General features: G+C 44.9%; 1 protein-coding gene across 1 annotated transcript in view; it reads right to left on the bottom strand.

Moving 5' to 3' along the window:
• The window catches only part of TACC2 (transforming acidic coiled-coil containing protein 2), a 264,177-nt gene extending 246,082 nt beyond the window's left edge, over positions 1-18,095 (bottom strand). The window contains exon 1 of the mRNA XM_049855746.1: positions 17,818-18,095. The gene's annotated coding sequence lies outside the window, so the exon portion shown is untranslated. The remainder of the gene's footprint in view (positions 1-17,817) is intronic.
• Between the last annotated feature and the right edge of the window lie 1,052 nt (positions 18,096-19,147).

Here is a 19,147-nt window from a genome sequence, read left to right as displayed (position 1 = left end):
ACTGGAGGTTCCAGACTAAGACTAGGAAGAAAGGCCTGGTGATTTATGCCCAAAAATCAGCCAACGAGAGTCCTGAGGATCACAGTAGTTCTATCTGCAACCAGATCATGGGGATGGTGCAGGACCAGGCTGCGTTTCATTTCATTGTGCACGCGGTTGCCATGAGTCAGGCCAATTCAATAGCAGCTGACAACAACAACATGTATCCGTGGCTGACCTGCTGCCCTCTCTTCATGCTGTCTGCCTCCAACCCGACACCATGCCACTGACTGGGTTTCCGTTTCTTCCCACAGGTGGCTAGACAGGCGTGTGTGCAGGCTTACTCGTTAGTGTCTGAGGACAACCTCACTGCGGAGGCGTATATCCCAACTCCGCTACTCGCCGGATGTACAAACTCTGGCAAGTTATTTAGCTTCTCTCTGCTAATTTTGTCAGTTCTAAAATGGGAATAATAATAATACCTGCCTTACCTAGCTGCAGTGAGTTAATTTCTGTAATGCTCTGGGAATAGCCGCTGACACATATTAAGCGCCAGATAAACTGTTCACTATTACTATTGACAGCAGTTTTCCCTGGCGCTTACAAAAGGCAAATCCCTGGATAAAACAAAGGCTACTGTATTCTACACAAATAATGCGCACTTCTGCATTTGAAAATACCGGGGGGGGGGCACAGCGGGCAAACAAACCCAGAAGGAGTGTGTTATTTACATAAAAGTGCGGTATAGTGCTGTCTCTTTATGCCGGCAGTAAAACTGGGAATTCGGATGCTACTGATTAAAAAATATGTCTCAAACCGGTTGCTGTTGAGTGAGTTCTGGCTCCTGACAACCCCACGTGTGAGAGCAGAACTGCGTTCCATAGAGTTTTTTCAATGGCTGATTTTTCAGAGGAAGATAGCCAGGCCTTTCTTCTGAGGCTCCTCTGGATGGACTCAAACCTCTGATCTTTCAGTTAGTAGCCAAGCACTTAACCACCCAGGGACTCCAGAAGTAAGTTACCTCTTCAATAAAGCTCAGCTAAACTGTGCTTAGCTTGTGCACAAGCAGAAGCCAACGTTTGACCAAGAAAATTTGTAACGTGGGCTCAGTTAGAAGAAAGTAAATGATTGCAAGAACGTTTGACCAAACCACTTTCAGGAAAATAGCTGATGAGCTAGTGACCCATCTTCCAGTCCAGTCACCCCCTGTGCCTGTGGCTGGATGTCAGATGTTAGCTCAGTCGAACAAAACGGCACTTCTTTAAAAATGATCTATGAGCCAGGAGAAAGCAGCCCATCTGAAACAGCCACATACTGTAAGGTTCCAACAACATGACATTCTGGAAAAGGCAAAACTACAGAGACTGAGAAGATCAGTGGTGGCCACGGGTTCAAGGTGATGGGGGGAGGCATGAATGGGTAGAGCACGGGGTGTCTGCAGGGCAGTGAGACTACTCCTCAAGGTACTCTAATGGCTGATGCATGGACACATGGCGTTATGCATTTGCCAAAACCCATAGAACTGTACAACACAGAGTGAACCCTAGTGTCAACTCTGGACCCTAGCTAGTAACAACGTATCAATATTGGCTCGTCAACTGTAACAAATGTGTCATGCCAGTGCAAGGTGTTAATAACGGAAACCAAGGGAAGTGAGGGAACTCTGTCCTTTCTGTGCCATTTTTCTGTAAACCTAAAGCTGCTTTAAAAACGGTGTAATAAGAATAAGTAAATAAATGTTTATGATTTGGGATTTTAATGAATTCAAAGTGGCTTGCCACAAATAAGGTTGGATTCATACAGGTTTCTTCTACCCACTTGTTCTAAGTATAATGACCAAACAGCTGCTAAAATGGAGCTCTTCCCTCCACCTAGTCTCTTTAGAGTAAGATAGGAAATTCATTTGTTTCTTGTTTAAAAAAAAAAAGTCCTTTGAGAGAATGTTTATTTTCCAGGGGCTGTATTGGTGTCGCCTCATCACAGCCGCAGTAAGACCCTGAACACAAACCAGGACGGTCTTCAGTCCTCTAGTCACTGGTTCACGCACTCTGTAAACATGGAGCTCTCTGTGTGCCCAGCACTGATAGATGCTTATGGTCACTTTAATACAGCAAAGCTATGAGGTGGGTATTCTGTGTTATTGTAGATGGACAGCCAAGGCTTGGAGCAGTTAAGTGGCCAGAGTCCGGCAGAGAGTAAGAGGAAGAAGGCAGTCAGGTAGGCCCTGCATTCAATGCACGGTGTTGCCGTCTTGGGAAGATATTTTTAAAGAATTCAGAGACAATTTACTGTCCTCGTTTCTAGTTCTCTAAGTTCTGTAGTAGAGCAGGATTTTCTACTATTGGCAACTGAAGCTGGCTGGGAACGTCCCAGCTTATGAATCCAACTCATTGAGCAAGGAAGAGGGGAGAAGGCCTCGCCTTGGGCCAGGTGATGCTTCCCCATGGCTGGAGCAGCCTGGCTGGGCTGGGTAACCAGCGTCATTGTTGAGAGGAGTCATGAACACAATTGGGGAAATGGCCCTAGAGCCATGTCTAGAAGAGGAAGGAAAATGGAAACACGTGAAGCCACATAGCAGCAAGACTGGGCAGGAGAAGCACGTGGGTGGGTTGGATGTGGCTGAGACCCAGGTTGTGCCAGCCAGGCTGGGCTGAGGGCCCCATTTTACACACTGCATGTGGGGTAGGATGGGCAGGGAGCTGGGGTGTTGGAGACAAGATCATGCAGGCTCTTTGCATCTGTGACAAAACGGAAGGCATAGACAGGTTTCAAGACTTGGTGAACATCTTTACTCCATGCTGGTCAGTGAGAAGGGCCTCCTGATTATCTATCGAGACTTGTTGATGCATTAGATAATCACAGGAGTCTCTGCGTGGTACACACGGTTAACACAGCCACTGCTAACCAAAAGGTTGGTGGCTCGAGTCCACCAGAGGCACCTCAGAAGAAAGGCCTGGTAACCTATTGCCCAAAAAATCAGCCATTGAAAACCTCATGGAGCACAGTTCTACTTTGATGCACATGGGGCCACCATGAGTCAGAATCAACTTGGTGGCAACTAGTAACTGGTAAACTGATAGACAATCGCACCACGTTTTCTATTGAGGGGTTTTTGTTTTCTATTAAAAAATTTCTTTGTTGTATGTGATAGAAATGCATCTTTTAAAGGTTTCATGAATTCTGATTTTTCTCCTGCCAAGAATAATTCAGATTGCCAGTGCTGGAACAACCTGGGAGATCATCTTCTCTGACACGTCCGCTTACGGAAGTGGGAGCTTAGGCCCAGAGACAGGAAATGATTTCTCTAACATCTCACAGCAAGATAGGGCTGGAACCAGAACTAGGTCCAAACAGGCTTGTTTCCAACAACAGCTGCATCTTCCCCAGGTCCTGCAGGCTCCTGGATCGCCTCTCCAGACCAGCCGAGCCAGCTCAGGTCAGACGCACATTCTCTGCCGTGGCCTGCCTGCCAGCCACAGAGGCCTCCAACCAGCGGGCCCCGCATCCCTCAGGCTCTGGAAGGCACCAGCCCCAGGAGTCCAGGGTGCATGTGCTCATTGACAGTGAGCTCAGCTTCACCTGACCGAGCAGCTCCTTTTGTGTTGACAAACCCAGAAGCCTGAGCCAGTGGCTATTCTCCCAGGTGGCCCCGGCCCTTCCCCCAGGAGGACAGGAAATCTCCGTTTCTCCCTCAAGTGACTGCGTTCAGTTGCTCTAACTTGCTGCCTTGCACAGCTGAGCATGGAGCTACTTATAGCTCTGTTACCATGTTTCTGTTTTAAAACAAACAAACAGCCATAGCCCAGGGGAGGTTTATTAAGAGACATCACTGCTTTCTCTGGTATGGAACCTCCACAAGCGCCAAGGACCTGCCTGCTCATGGGGTTTGTGGTGAATGCCAGCTTTTCCTTCACACCCTCCCCTTAGCCTCCTGTCTGCCTCCCTTCCCACTTCTCTGAGGCCACCTAGAAATTTGGATGTGAAAAGTCCAGTCTTGTGGAATCTTCCATCCCCCGTTTGACTACAGCCCTAGCTGCCTACCCCATCATACGGTGTCCTTCCTCACCTAGCCCTCTGCCTGCCCTCTAGCCAGAAGCCTTCTTAAAACCAAACAATACTTTTAGCTTAACTGGTGAAAAATGTCTACCTTGATCATTATGCCCTTTTAAGACCTTATCTCTATGGGATCAGAAAACCCTGGTGGCACAGTGGTTAAGTGCTACAGCTGCTAACCAAAAGGTCAGAAGTTCGAATCCACCAGGCACTCTTTGGAAACTCTATGGGGCAGTTCTACTCTATCCTATAGGGTTGCTGTGAATCGGAACCGGCTCAAAGGCAACAGGTTTCATATGGGATCAAAGTGACAACAGCAACTCATAAGATAGGAAACTTAGAGGGCATTGATTTTATGTTAATGGGGGAGGAACAACTTAGAAAAGGAGGGTGAGAATGGTTGCCCAACTTGAGGAATGCAGTCAATGTGACGGAATTGTACACGTAGAAGTGGCTGAATTGGTATACGTTTTGCTGTGTACATTCTCAACAACAACAACAAAAAGATACGTGTTGTTAAATGGCTACATGTTGCACTGCTTTTAAACAACTTAGCATCCCCTGTAGCCACTGAATATGATGTCATAGACATGGAGAAATGTTCTTGATATGTTACTGTGAAAAGAAAAATCATATTCGGTCAATAATATAAATTGATCTGAAGTTTATTTAATATTTAATATACAAGGGTAACACTTCTGGCTGGAGAGTCAAAGCTGTTCCAAGGAAAAAAGAACTTTCAAAGATTCTTGTACCCATCTGTCTTAGATTGGGTTCTCTAGAGAAGCAAAACTAGTGATGCATATATATGCATATCTGTATATGTATATATGTGTATAGAGAGAGAGGGAAGCCCTGATGGTGCAGTGGTTAAGAGCCACAGCGAGCTATGGAAGTTTACCAAAGTTCAGCAGTTCGAATCCACCATCCACTCCTTGAAAACCCTATGGGGCAGTACTACTCTGTCCTATAGGGTCATTAGGAGTCAGAATTGACTCAGTGGCAACAAGTTTATAGAGAGAGAGAGAGAGGGATTTATCTCAAGGAAATGGCTCACATGGTTGTAGAGGCTGGCAAGTCCCAAGTCCGTGAGTCAGGAGTCAGGCTGGAGGCTCCTTCTGACTCACAGAGCTGCAGGGGCTGATGAATCCAAGATCAGTAGGTCAGACGTCAGGCTGCTGGCTTATGGGCCATGAAGGTGTGGAACCCAAGATCAGCAGGTAAGACAGCAAGCTGTTGGCTCATGTCCCAAGAACTGGAGGTCAGATGATGAAAAGTTGGATGCAGGATCCAGAGCAAGTAAAAACCAGAGAGTTTTGCCAGAACGTCCATATATACTGGATGCAGGCCACAACCCTGAGGAAACTCTGCTTGCAACTGATTGGCTGATTACATGAGATCACATCATGGAGGAGATTACATTATATCACAAAACGGAGGATAACTACATCACTACATAACGGCCAAACGACTGAGAATCATGGCCCAGCCAAGTTGACACATAACCTTAACCATCATACCATCTTATTGACGTTGCTATGGAAAAGGGTGGGGAAACAGTGTTCACATAACAATTTAACCTAAAACACAGCTTCCAGTCTGACTCTGGAGTCTGTTTTTTGAAACTGAGGGCACACAGATAATTCTTCAAAAGCACCCAATGCCCAAGGCAGAACGGTCTTACTAAGCTACTTACTAGGCTGTTGTTTGACTTAAAGATGACTTTAAGAAACTAGTTTTCTCAAGGCTCATGGTTCACAAGAAGATCTCAGGGCAATAGCCTGGGTGGGTCATCCCAACTCCATGGACCCCAGAAATCTGGATTCCAGGAGAATTAAAAACTGTTTCTCATTACTACTAAATTTAAAAAGACATTTTCGAAAAGAATATATACAGTATGAATGAATTTTGCTTTTATTGGTTTTATGTTTATAAAATACATGTCAAATATGCTTTGCATTGGGCAAATCTGCTGCAAAAGACCTCTTTAAAGTGTTAAAAAGCAAAGATGTCACCTTGAAGACTAAGGTGTGCCTGACCCATGCCAAGGTATTTTCAATTGCCTCATATGCAAAAGCTGAACAATGAATAAGGAAGACCAAAGAAGAATTTATCCCTTTGAATTACAATGTTGGTGAAAAATATTGAATATACCACGAGCTGCCAAAAGAATGAACAAATCTGTCTTGGAAGATGTACAGCCAGAATGCTCCTTAGAAGCAAGGATGGCGAGACTTCGTCTCACATACTGTGGACATGTTATTAGGAGGGACCAGTCCCTGGAGAAGGACATGATGCTTGGTAAAGCAGAGGGTCAGTGAAAAAGAGGAAGACTTTCAGGGAGATGGATTGACATAGTTCCTGCAACAGTAGGCTCAAGCATAACAACGATTGTGAAGATGGTGCAGGACCAGGCAGTGTTTTGTTCTGCTGTGCATAGGGTCCTTATAAGTTGGAACTGACTCAACGGCGTCTAAAACAACAACAGCATATGTGTTTACCCAGATGTCAGCTGGGATGTCCCTCATCCTTTGGACCCAAACTCTCAACTCTATGCCTAAAAGATACACAAAGTCTACCCCAAGATGTCTGTGACTTCCCAAGGGCTTATACTCTGGTCTCCTCTGCCTTTAGCTTCCTACTTCTTTATGCTGTCTGTCCATATTCTATGGACCCAGATGTGAATAAAGCTCAGCCCCTTCCTCATGTCTTACTCCCCAACTGCTGCCCAAAACAAAGTAAAGTGCTCACAGAGCTTTCACGATTGTACTACACTTTGCTCAAGATTTTGGGAGAGAGGAGGGCTTTGCACTACAATAAAAAGGAAAAAATACATAATGACATTAGGCAGGAGAATGGCACCAAGATCATGGCAAAATAAGTGGGTGAAATAAGTCAGATGCAAAAGGACAAATATTGTATCAGTTCTTGTCTTAGTCGTCTAGTGCTGCCATAACAGAAAGACCACAAGTGGATGGCTTTAACAAACAAGTTTATTCTCTCACAGTCTAGTAGACTAGAAGTCCAAATTCAGGGTGCCAGCTCCAGGGGAAGACTTTCTCTCTCTGTCAGCTCTGAAGAAAGGTCTTTGTCATTGACCTTCCCCTAGTCTAGGAGCTTCTCAGTACAAGGAGCTCGGGCCCAAACGATGCTCTCTGCCCCTGAGGCTATCTTGGTGGTGTGAGGTCCCCCATCTCTCTGCTTACTTTTTTCTTTTATAACACAAAAAAGATTGACTGAAGACACAACTTAATTTTGTAGATTGAGTTCTGTCTCATTAACATACTGTCTGTAATCCTGCTTCATTAAGATCATAAAAAAAAAAAAAGAGATAGGATTTACAACACATAGGAAAATCACATCAAATGACAAAATGGTGGACAATTACACCATACTGGGAATCACAGCCTGCCCAAGTTGACATACATTTTGGGGAGGGGCAAGGGTACAATTCAATCCAGAACAGTTCTCTTATATGAAGTGTCCAGAAAAGCATATGGGTGGTTACCATGGGCTGGAAAAGGGAGGAATGGGGGAAGTTATTGCTTGATAGACACTGAGTTTCTGTTTCAGGAGATAGGAAGGTTTTGGCGGTGGGTGATGGTGATGATTGTACAGTAGTGTGAATGTAATTAATGTCACTGAAGTATACACTTAAAAATGCTTAGAGTGGCTAGTTTTGTGTTATATATATTTTTCCACACACACACAAAATTTTTTTTTTATTACATTAGGCATTCTTTCTCTTCGAATGTCCTCAGCCACCCCATTTCAGGGGAAGCTCCACTGGCCCTTCAACCCTATCGCTCTCTTTCTCACACTAGCTCCCACTTGTCTTCTTCTACTTCCTTTCTCTGCCCCTATGTCCTCTTCTATGACCTTCTACCTCAAGGGGGAAAAAAAAAATCTCATGTACTCTCATTTTGTTATGGGAAATGATTTAACCATCTCATTTTATAGAGCTTGAGCTCTCACCAATATCTGACACCTACACAGATAGTATCAGGGTCTTTTTCCAAACAAGGTACTAGCCTTGTGAACAGGCTCAGGCTAGCCTCCTGGAGAGCTGAGATGTCCTACCAACAGCCAGCCAGCCCACAGCTGAGACCAAGAGAACCACTCTGATGAGCAGCTGACCTCAGCCCAAATTGCCAGCCCACAGAATGAAAAGCTAAATAAATGGTTATTGTTTTAAAATTTGGGGGTTGTTTGTTACATAGTTGGAAACCTTGGTGGCTTAGTGGTTAAGAGCTCACTGCTAACCAAAAGGTCAGCAGTTCTAATCTACCAGCCGCTCTTTTGAAACCCTATGGGACAGTTCTACTCTGTCCTATAGGGTTGCTATGAGTCGATGATAATGGGTTTGGTTTTTATGTTGTTGTTGTTACTTAGCAAGAGTTAACTGATAAGATTCTTCAAAGGGTCTATTTGACTTTCCTGCACACCAGTCTGCATGGCCATTTTGAGGATCTGTGCATTGAATCACAAAGGATATTGTGAGAGGGAGCACTGATGGATGGGGCAAGTCCCTCGCCACTGTTGAAATGGTAGTTTCTAACAAACATGGCCCCTGACTGGGGCCATGGGTGTCATTTTAGTCTATGGTAGGTTGTGTGTCATTGGCCTTATAGCTCTCTAAGCATGAGGCTCTGAGCTTCCGGTTCTGGAATAGCAAAATGTGTTATAAACCATTCATAACCCCTGAGTCCAAATGGAAACATAAAACTGCATATCAATTTCCGTTAAAGGGTCTATTTTTTTTTTTCTGCTGTAACGTATCTTTGATGACACATCCCAATATAGACTTCTCCGTACTCACAGTTTCTACAGAGCCCCTCTCTGAAGACTGGATATTAGCAAAAAACTTTTTTTTTTTTTAATGAAAACAAGCTGTTGTAATCCTCAAAAATTCAGACATTAGTGCTGAATCCAAAAGCTGAACTGTGCTTTCAGTTTTGAAAATCAAATACAGTATTAACATAATTGGGAACTGCTGGCTAAGGGGAGGGGGAGGGAGGGCAGAGTGAGGACTGGGGAGGCTGTTTCAATGCAACAATACGGCAGAGATCTTGAGCGTAGAAGGGAAGATATCAGTGCCAATTACATCAGGGCCAAGGATATTAATACTGAAGAGACATGTGTTAGAGCTGAGCCAAGAAGCTGAAGCTGTTTGCCTTCCATATGACATAACAGGATTTTAAAAATGCAATCATTAGGCTTTGGAGAGAGTTTGCGCTAACACAGGCAATTTCATTATGCAAAACAGCAAATAGCTTTTAAAACATCTGTTCCTCATGCAAGTATAGTGTGAATTTCTCCTTAAAGAACCAAACAGGCTTTATTAAGTATCCTTTGGTCACCTGTTCTCCTCTCTGGCAACAGCAAGGAGAACATCTGAATCCTATTTGCCTGTTTTTAAATCAGCTTTAGGAGTAGCTGGAAACAACAGCAGCGTCCTAGCTACCTGCATCCCAAAATGATGTAAAACAAGAAGGGAAAAGCAAATCTATGCAAGAACCAAGTCCTCAGTGTAACTTAAAGAGGAAAGGAAATAGGTAAGTGTAAGCCTTCTTCAAAAAAAGTGTGAATTAAAAAAGAAAACTCGGGAAATCCCAGAGCACAATTTTGCATGCTCCCAGCACCTTCATTCCCTACCACAAGGCTTTGCAGCAAGCATAAAAAAAAAAATAGACATTAAAAAAAAAAAAACAAACCTCGTTGCCGTCAAGCCCACCCTGACTCATAGTGACCCTATGGTACAGAGTAAAACTGCCCCATTGGGTTTCCAAGGAGCGGCTGGTGGATTCAAGCTGTCGACCTTTTGGGTAGCAGCTAAGCTCTTAACCACTGCTCCATCAGGGCTCCAGCAAAGACAGTTCCCTAGAGAAACTGTGGAGAAGTCAAGAGTGAAGCTGAAGAATAAAGCCTGTCAGAACAATTAAGTCCACCTTCAGTCAGAAAACACTACAAAGAATCTGTGTGTATCAGAGCAACGACCACAGGGAAGGGACTTCAAAGTACAGGCAATTTAAAGGGATAGTCTTCAAAACGTGGGGAGTGATGGAACAGTGGTAGAATTCTTGCTTTCCATGTAGGAGACCTGGGTTCGATTCCTGGACAATGCACCTCATGTGAAGCCACCGCCTGTTATGATGCTGAACAGGTTTCAGTGGAGCTTCTAGACTAAGAGCGACTAGGAAGAAAGGCCTGGTAATCTATGGCCAAAAATCAGCCTATCAATCACAATTGTTGAAACCCACTGTGAATGGGGTTGCTATGAGTCAGGGGCTGACTGGATGGCAACTCACGACAATTTAAAAATACCTTGCTTTTAGGGGAGAAAAGCAGGCAAAAAGTACATGAAAAGCATCCTTGGCGACTGGGTGTTGAATGGGGAAAAGAAGTGAAAGTAAGGAATTTAGAGTCTTGCAAGAAAATAAAAAAAAAATTTTTTTTTCTTTTTTTTTTAAGAGAGCCACAAAATCAGAGGGCTGACAAAACCCTACCCAACCACCAAAACAAACATGGACTCTGCTAGACAAAGCAGAGCACCGTTAAACTAGTAGTCCTATAAAGCATCTCATTGCTGTAAAAATTAACAAGGAGAAGGTCAACAAATTCATAAAAAGCTGCTGCTGCAAACAAACAAAAAGAAGATATAATTTCAGACATATCACCTGAGAAAAATCCCCACTCTCACCCCAAAACAACCATGAAGCATGACAAAATTGTAAGTCAGCACCACGACCGGAACAAAATATTCTCAAATAAGTGTCTGAGCAAATGCTTATTTGAAAACATCCTGGTTCAGAAATTCAAAAATTAAAATAGAAATGGACAAAAAGCAAGAAGAAATAGATAGGTAACTAAATTTGGAAACTAAATAGAAGAAAAAAGATAAAATTATCTCAGAAATAATGACTAAATCACAAGCCACCCAAAAAAGAATAGATCTAAATAAAAAATTAATAAAAGGAATTGAAGATAAGCAGGAAAAACAACTAACGGAATAAAGATGACATAAAGAAATAAAAAGCGTCAGAGAGAAAGTAGTGGAAATGGAAGACAGGCAGGGAAGAAATAATGTTCATACCATTGGAGCCTCTGAAGAAAAGCAAAACAAAACAATGGAATAGAGCTAATATTTAAAATTTATAAGGCCAAAAGAACTAGACTGGAATCATTTTTTTTTTAAACCAATAATACAAAAAGCAAGATAAGACTAGTGCAACATTTAAAAAAAAAAAAAAAAAAGAATTAGGGTGTGAACCAAGGATTTTATACCCAGCCAAGCTGTCCTTAATATATCAAGGCTGGAGAAAAAAAGTTTTCAACATACAATAATTTACCGAATTCCACACGCATCAGTTCTCCTTAAGGAATCTACTAAACCTGTCGCTGTCAAGTCGACTCCGGCTCCTAGCGACCCTACACGACGGTGTAGAACTGCTCCATAGGGTTTCCAAGGAGCGCCTGGTGGATTCCAACTGCTGACCTTTTGGTTAGCAGCTGTAGCACTTAACCACTGCCATGGATTGAATTGCGTCCCCCAAAATATCTGTCAACTTGGCTAGGTCATGATTCTTTTGCATGATTGTGTTATTGTCTACCACTTTATCTTCTGAGGTGATTTCTCTATGTGTGCTAAATTCTGTCACTATCATGTAATACGATGGATTAGCGGCAGTTATACCGATGTGGTCTACAAGATTATGTAGTGTCTTAAACCAATCTCTTTTGAGACATAAAAGAGAGAACCGAGCAGAGAGACATGGGGACCTCGTGCCACCAAGAAGCAATGCTGAGAGCAGAGAGCATCCTTTGGACCTGAGGTTCCTGCGTTGATATGCTCCCAGACCAAGGGAAGACTGATGACAAACATCTTCCTCCAGAGCGGACAGAGAGAGAAAGCCTTCCCTGGAGCTGGCACCCTGAATTCGGACCTCTAGCCTACCGCACTGTGGGAGAATAAACTTCTGTTTGTTAAAGCCATCCACTTGTGGTATTTCTGTTATAGCAGCACTGGATGACTAAGACAACCACTCTACCACCAGGGTTTCCTAAGATATCTGCTAGAGGATTTACTTCATCCAACCAAGAAAAAGAGGGAGGGAAGGAGGGAGGAAATGAGAAAAAGAAATACTTCCTTCCTCCTCACATTGTTGTTAGGTGCTGATTCCAAATCATGATGACCATAAAGGACAGAGGAGAACTGTCCCATAGGGTTTTCTTGGCTGTAATCTTTGCAGGAGATCTCTAGGTCTTTCTCCCACAAAGCCACTGAATGAGTTCAAAAGGCCAACCTTTTGGTTAGCAGCTGAGTGCTTAACCGTTTGTGCCACCAGCGCTCCTCATCAGTAACCTAGGTTAGTAAAGTAAGCTAGTTTTGATTTGCTTTTCCCAAACCAAATTTCTATGTTACGCTTCAGACCTGGGACCCAGTGTCTCCATCTGATCACTTCTAGGTCTCACTGTTGCTTCCCTAACCCTAGCTCAGTGCTTCTCTCCCATCCTTGCCGGCTTGGTCCATAATATTGTATGTCTGACCAGTATTCCTGGTGCCCAGAATTTGGCTCTGAGAACAAACCTTGCCACCTGTGAACACATCTCTCAAAGGATAACTTCTTAATTCCCCACTTGGGGGCTCTGCCATCTGACAAGAATCTCTGATACTAAAGCTGATTACCCATGGGTATTGTTCCTTCTCTATCGAGCTGCTTCTCCAAGGCTGGCATCTGTAGTTGGGTCAGTTCTCCCCATACCTGTTGACCAAGAGAAGTCAACCCGAATCTCTTTGTTTATGCTAAATGAGGAAGGAGACATTTGCAAAAACACTGACAGTTCTGGGAGCAGGAAGGCAGGCTGGTGTTGGGTCAAATGCCCAGTAGTGAACCTTCCAGCAGGCAATGCAAACAATAACATCACCGAATGCCCTTCAAAAAACTGGGACACATGAGCAGATGATCTTGTGACTGACCGGGATTCAGGGCTGGTTGTCTCAGCTGTTTGCTATGAAACGTGAGATGCAAAATAACTTTGTCAGATCCTAACTGGAGAATCATTATCCAGCTCAGCAGAAGCAGATTCACAGGAATGGTTTTCCAAATGACCATAAGGGAATAAAGAGCCATGCTTTTTAAATTCATGTGGTCACCTACAAAATTATGTCCCCTCAAAATGAGAAATTTGGCTCCACTTGGAAATGAGTACTCCAGTTTCACACACATCCGTACTCTTCAGAGTCCCTTCACATGTAAAGAGCAAAACCAGAAAGAAATCATATTTAATGGCCCGAGTTTTTCACCTTAGGATTTGACGAGTAGCAAGGCAACCACTCTGGGGAGCTCAAATCTTGATAAACAAACAAAACAAAAACCCATTGTCATCGAGTTGATTCTGACTCATGGCGACCCCATGTGTTACAGAGTAGAACTGCTCCATAGTGTTTTCTTGGCTGTAATCTTTATGGAAACAGATCTCCAGGCCTTTCTGCCACAGTACTGCTGGGTGGGTCAGAACTGCCAACCTTTAGGTCAGTAGCCAAGAGCCAACCGTTCGCACCGCCCAGGGACCTAGCCCTTGATAGAGCCTGGATATTTCTTTGGAGCCACAAAATATTGAGACACAATCAGTTTCAGTTGTTCCTGGACTTTATACGGATGCGTAAAGTTAGCTCTCTTGGCTTGAACCAGGGCAGCCTGTGTTGCTGGGTTTAATCTCTTCACAATTCTTTGGCACTAACACTGGCATAGAGCTCAGCTGAGGCTTTTCCCTGTCCTGAGCGTGGAGCAGATTTCCCCTTTTTAGGTCACAAACTCAGAGCACTGGCTCATCACAGTGTCTCTCTCCATGTCAATTTTAAAATATCCTTATTAATAACATTTATGAAACGTTGGCAATGTGGCAACTCTCTGGAGTCTGCCCCTGCTACACACGAGCCATACACAAGATTGAAACACACACAAAACCTTGCCTCTGCAGGCCAGGGTTATAAAAATACCTTCATACCCATCGCTTCTAAATAGGCAGAGCTGAATCGAGACCTTGTTTAGTTTAAAGAATCGGAGGACAAGGGTCTCAGTGGACAGTCCAGTAACATGCTGAGACCCAAATCAAACCCACTGCCATTGAGTTGATTCTGACTCATAGCAACCCTACAGGACAGAGTAGAACTGCCCCATAGTGTTTCCAAGGCTGTAAATCTTTATGGAAGCAGACTGCCACTTCTTTCTCTCGAGGAGTGGGTGGAGGGTTTAAACTACCGACCTTTCGGTTAGCAGCCAAGGGCTTAACCATTGCATCACCAGGGCTCCTCAGTAACCCACTAAAAAAGCCAAAAAGCCGAACCCTTTACCACTGAGTCAATTCCAACTCATAGTGACCCTACAGAACAGAGTAGAACTGCCCCATAGGGTTTCCAAGGAGCGCCTGGTGAATCCGAACTGCTGACATTTTGGTTAGCAGCCGAGCTCTCAACACACTGAGCCAGCAGGGCTCCAATAACCTATTAGCAACCCACAAAAGACACAGACAAGCCCACAAAGAGTAATCTTCCTGTGTTAGGATTTCGGGCAGTGTTTGACTACCCCCTTGCCATTTGCCACCCAGAGTATTTGTGCCCAAGCTCTGCCTATGGGCTTGGGATGGGACCTCCCGTGCTGAGATCAGCCAATCTCACCTGGGCTTGTGGCCTCTGTGGGAGCCAGAGCATTCGACCAGGGACAGTACCACAGTGTGTTTGGCTTTCCGATCGGCCCATACTCCATAGCCTAGCTGATTGTATTTGTCCTGGCTCTATCCTGTGCTTATTAGCCACCCGGAGCTGTCCCCTGCTCCCAGCATGCCCCCAGCTCATTAAATACACATCTTCCCACTAACAGGACCCATTCTTACAACCCAAGTTTCACTTCTCCACACTGGTGAAACCACACTCTTAAGCAAGCAAGTTTGGAGGGCCTGCCTTTGTCTTTTACTGTCAAAACTGCTCACCTGTCACCACCCTGCTGATTGAGGGGCCTGAGTCTCTGCTAACTAGACTGGGGATGGACTCCTGTTTGAGTTGGACCAATCAGATTTTCTCTCTTGATGTTTGACCAGTAGATAAAAAACCAAACTCCATTGCCATCAAGTCAATTCCGGCTCATAGTGACCCTTATAGGACCGAGTAGAACTGCCCACAGGGTTTCCAAGAGGCAGCTGGTGGATTTGAACTGCCAACGTTTGGGCTAATAGCCAATCTCTTTAACCACTGCACCACAATGGCTCTGACTAGTAGACAGGGGCTCTGATATTTGAACCAGGCAAGGGGTGAGCAAAAGGGCTGCAAGGCAAAGAGGAGTGGGGGCCAGGAACAGAGACCCCCAGAGCCTGTGCACATTGAGCTTAGGCAGGAGCAGGAGGAGACCGGCGCACCCTCAGACCAGAATGAAGCAGGTGGTTGCTGAGAAGCAGGGGTGAAAAGGGCCACTGAAGCCCAGAGTTCCATCTTTCCAGCAAATTCTTCCTTTGTGCTTGGGCTGGTTTAAGCCAGTGTCTATTTTCTGCAACTAAATGTGCCCTGAGGGAAGCCACACTCCAAAGCTGCCGTGACCCCCCCCCCCCCCCAGGCTCTGGCCTTTTCTCCGTCCTCATTCTCTTTCAGCATCTCAGCTGCATTGGATACTGTCACCCACACCTTCTTCCTCAGACTTCTCCCCACTTACGACCTTCCTAACAATCGGCTGCAAAACCCTCTTCTCCTTTGCTCTCTGGTTGGTCCTTCTCTAACGTGCTCTTCCCACCCTCTCAGGAAGCCATTTCCTGAGACCCAGGATTTGGTCTTTCTCCAAGCCTGATCTTCTTCTTGGGGGAGCCCACCGATTCTCAGAGCTTCCTCTAGTGACTGAGTGTGAGCAGAAGGCTCTGGACTCTAGACCACTAGCCCTAACTTCTGGCTCCTATGCCAAATGCAATTTTAACCCTTTGGACGAGTCACAGTTAACTCAACCTCTTGAAATATAAATTCGCCACCTTTTCCTACTCCTCTCTTGACTCTCCCATTTCCGTTTCAAGAATGTCATGTGGACTAGGACCATCGTGGTGATTGCCTGGGGATGGTCTATTCGTATCTGCCTACCCACTAGACGGAAACCCTGGGGGTGTAGTGGTTAAGTGCTACAGCTGCTAACCAAAAGGTCAGCAGTTCAAATGCACCAGGCGCTCCTCTCGGAAACTCTATGGGCAGTTCTACTCTGTCCTGTAGGGTCGCTATGAGTCTGAATCGACTCGACAGCAGTGGGTTTTTGGGTTTTTACCCACTAGAACAAGAGTTCCATGAGGGCTGGGATTATGTCAGTGTGGCGTGCAACTCTCCCCATCCCCAGGGTCCGATTCCCAGGGGTCACTTAATGTTTCCTGAATGAAATGAAGGAATGGTTACCTCTTACTTCTCCCTCTTCTTGGTTCCTCTTGTCTCACCAAGCCCTCCAGATTCTTCCTCCACCAAGTCTCTTTCATTTTTCCCCTCGCTTGCCATTCCCTTTGCCTCTAGGCTAGACCTTTGTCACTACCCCTTAGAGCCACTGCAGAAGCAAACTGATGTCCTGCTTCCAATAAGAGACCTGACCAGTGGGATTCTTGGAGGATGGTGACAACAGTTTTGGATCTTCTCAAGTCCCCTCATGTGGACAGAAGAACTAGATAGAAAAACCAAAAGCCTATGGACAGCGTTTACAACAAAAGTAGGTAATGAGATATCCCCTGAACCCCAAGTTGCAAGCAAGTGGGAACAAACCACCAGCAGCCACAAGACCCACCTGGTATTGGCGTCTACGCAGGAGAAAGAAGACGCAGGCACTAGGGTAGGGTGAGCCACCCCTGAGAGCAGGAAAATCCCCAAATAGCCAACAAGTATTCACTGGAAAGGATGGTGGGCCAATTTAGAAACAGCACCTAAAACCTGGGGGGGAGTGCAGCCCCCTATATGCACACGTGTACAGATATCACATCATAGGTTGTAAGTGGTTTCTGTGCAATGAAGAATTTCAGCATATGCATTTCTGCTGTATGGAACCTGTTATTAACCAGCACATAGGTGCACACCCCCACACCCCACCATATGCACGCCCCGCGATGTTGAACTGAGCTATAGGATCCCTCACGAAATTGGGGTTCTGCCTTATTTCAGCTTTGCTCTGATAATTCAGTAATAACTGACACCAAGTCAAACTCGGAGACACAGCCTTTGTTGAGATCACGTGGCAGCTAAAGTGAGCAGCCAGCAGCCAGAAACAGGTCTGAAAAGGTGCTTGTGAGAGTCTAGAGGAGCACAGTGCAAACATGGTAAAGCCAACCCGGTTAAGGGTTTTAAAATAACTTTTCCCATCAAGTCCTGGTGTATTAGGGCCTTCGAGGCCCTCTTCAATCTGCATTCCACAGAATCACAAACACTGGAAAACATGATTTTCGATTGGCAGAATGATAACAAAGGCCAGAAGAAATCTCAGGAATCATCTAGTTTTGCAAATAGAGACCCATAGGTTTAGATCCGTTGGGCTGTACCCCTCCCACCGTTAGAGGTAACTTATTAGGAAGAGAAAATGCAGCTCATTTGGCTTAGGAGACACCGGGACTGGGGTGGCGGGGGGGGGGGAGGTGGGGACAAGCACTGACGTGCTTTTAATTTCACTTTATAAGGAATCAAAAAGAAAGAAAGAAATGCATATTCCTCTAATCCCAGCAGCCAAACTGGGTTAAAGCCTACATCTATCTCAAAGGCATAAAGCCATCAAGCCGGGACTGACTTACCCAGTATCCTCTTAGCGTGAAGAGCAGAGAGAGGGGAAAGGCTGTCTTCCTGATGTTACAACTTTTCAGCACTGCCCTCTGGCCGGCTGCAGCCTGTCTTCCCCAGGATCACATGAAAGTGTTCTATAAATGTGCTTTGGCTTAAGGTTGGGAGCGCTGGCCTGGGCGCCAGCGCCTGTAAGGAATCCAACCCAGGCCAGAGGGCTTTGCAGCCCAGAGGGAGGATAAGGCTGAGGAGCAGGGAGAGCTCAGGTACTCAGACTTTCCCACTCTGAATTTATTCAGGATCCGAAGCTAATCTCAACTGCCTTCCGCAGCAGTTTTGTTTACTTGGAGTAGTTCTATATTTTGGCTAGGATGAGCCACTTTTCAAAACAAAGCAGCCTTTTAAAAAAAGCTAGAAAATTTGAAGTGCTTCTGGTCAACTGGGACAGGCCACGGCCAGATTCTGTGAACCGCATACGATCAAGTTATCCTTTCTGAGAGTGTCAGTATGACCCTTGAGAAAGAGGACAAAAGGGGTTATTGTTGGTACTCTTCTATGGCAAACCACCAGAAATTCCATCTGTATTTTATGAGTTAAATGTACAACCAAACAATGGAAAACTAAGCAGCTGTTAGCAAGGATGTGGAGTTCTTTATGCACCAATACGGAGGACTCTCCAAGATAGATCGTTAAGTGAATAAATTAAGGCACACAACAGTGTGTACAATATGCTCCCATTTGCATAAAAAAGGAGGGCATAAATTTATGTGGTGGCGTAGTGGTTAAGAGCTACGGCTGCTAACCAAGAGGTCGGCAGTTTGAATCCATCAGGCTCTCCTTGGAAACCTTTTGGGGCAATGCTACTCTGTCCTATAGGGTCACCATGAGTTGGAATTGACTTGATGGCAACGGGTTTGGCTTTTTTTTTTTATATATATACTACATAATACATGTTGTTGTTGTTGCCATCCAGTCAGCTCCCAACTCCTGGTAATCCCACGCACAACAGGATCAGATCACTGTGATAGTAGGGTTTTCACTGGCTGATTTAGATCTTTCTTTCTAGTCTGTCTTAGTCTGGAAGCTCCGCTGAAACCTGTTCAGCATCATCGCAACACACAAGCCTCCGCTGACAGACAGACTGTTGGCTGGGAATCAAACCCTTGTCTTCTGCATGGAAGGTGAGAATTTTACCACTGAACCAACACTGCCCTCACATAATACATAGTACATAATGTCCATAATCTAAACATAAATATACTATATACTCTGTTTGTCTTCATCTAGTGCTGCCACAACAGAACTGCCACAAGTGGAGGGATGACTTCAACAAAGAGAAATTTA

The sequence above is a fragment of the Elephas maximus genome, chromosome 16 (genome assembly GCF_024166365.1).
Source record: "Elephas maximus indicus isolate mEleMax1 chromosome 16, mEleMax1 primary haplotype, whole genome shotgun sequence".
In the NCBI taxonomy this organism is placed as follows: domain Eukaryota; kingdom Metazoa; phylum Chordata; class Mammalia; order Proboscidea; family Elephantidae; genus Elephas; species Elephas maximus.
Note: the sequence above shows the minus strand (reverse complement) of the source record. Positions and strands in the feature narration are given on the sequence as shown.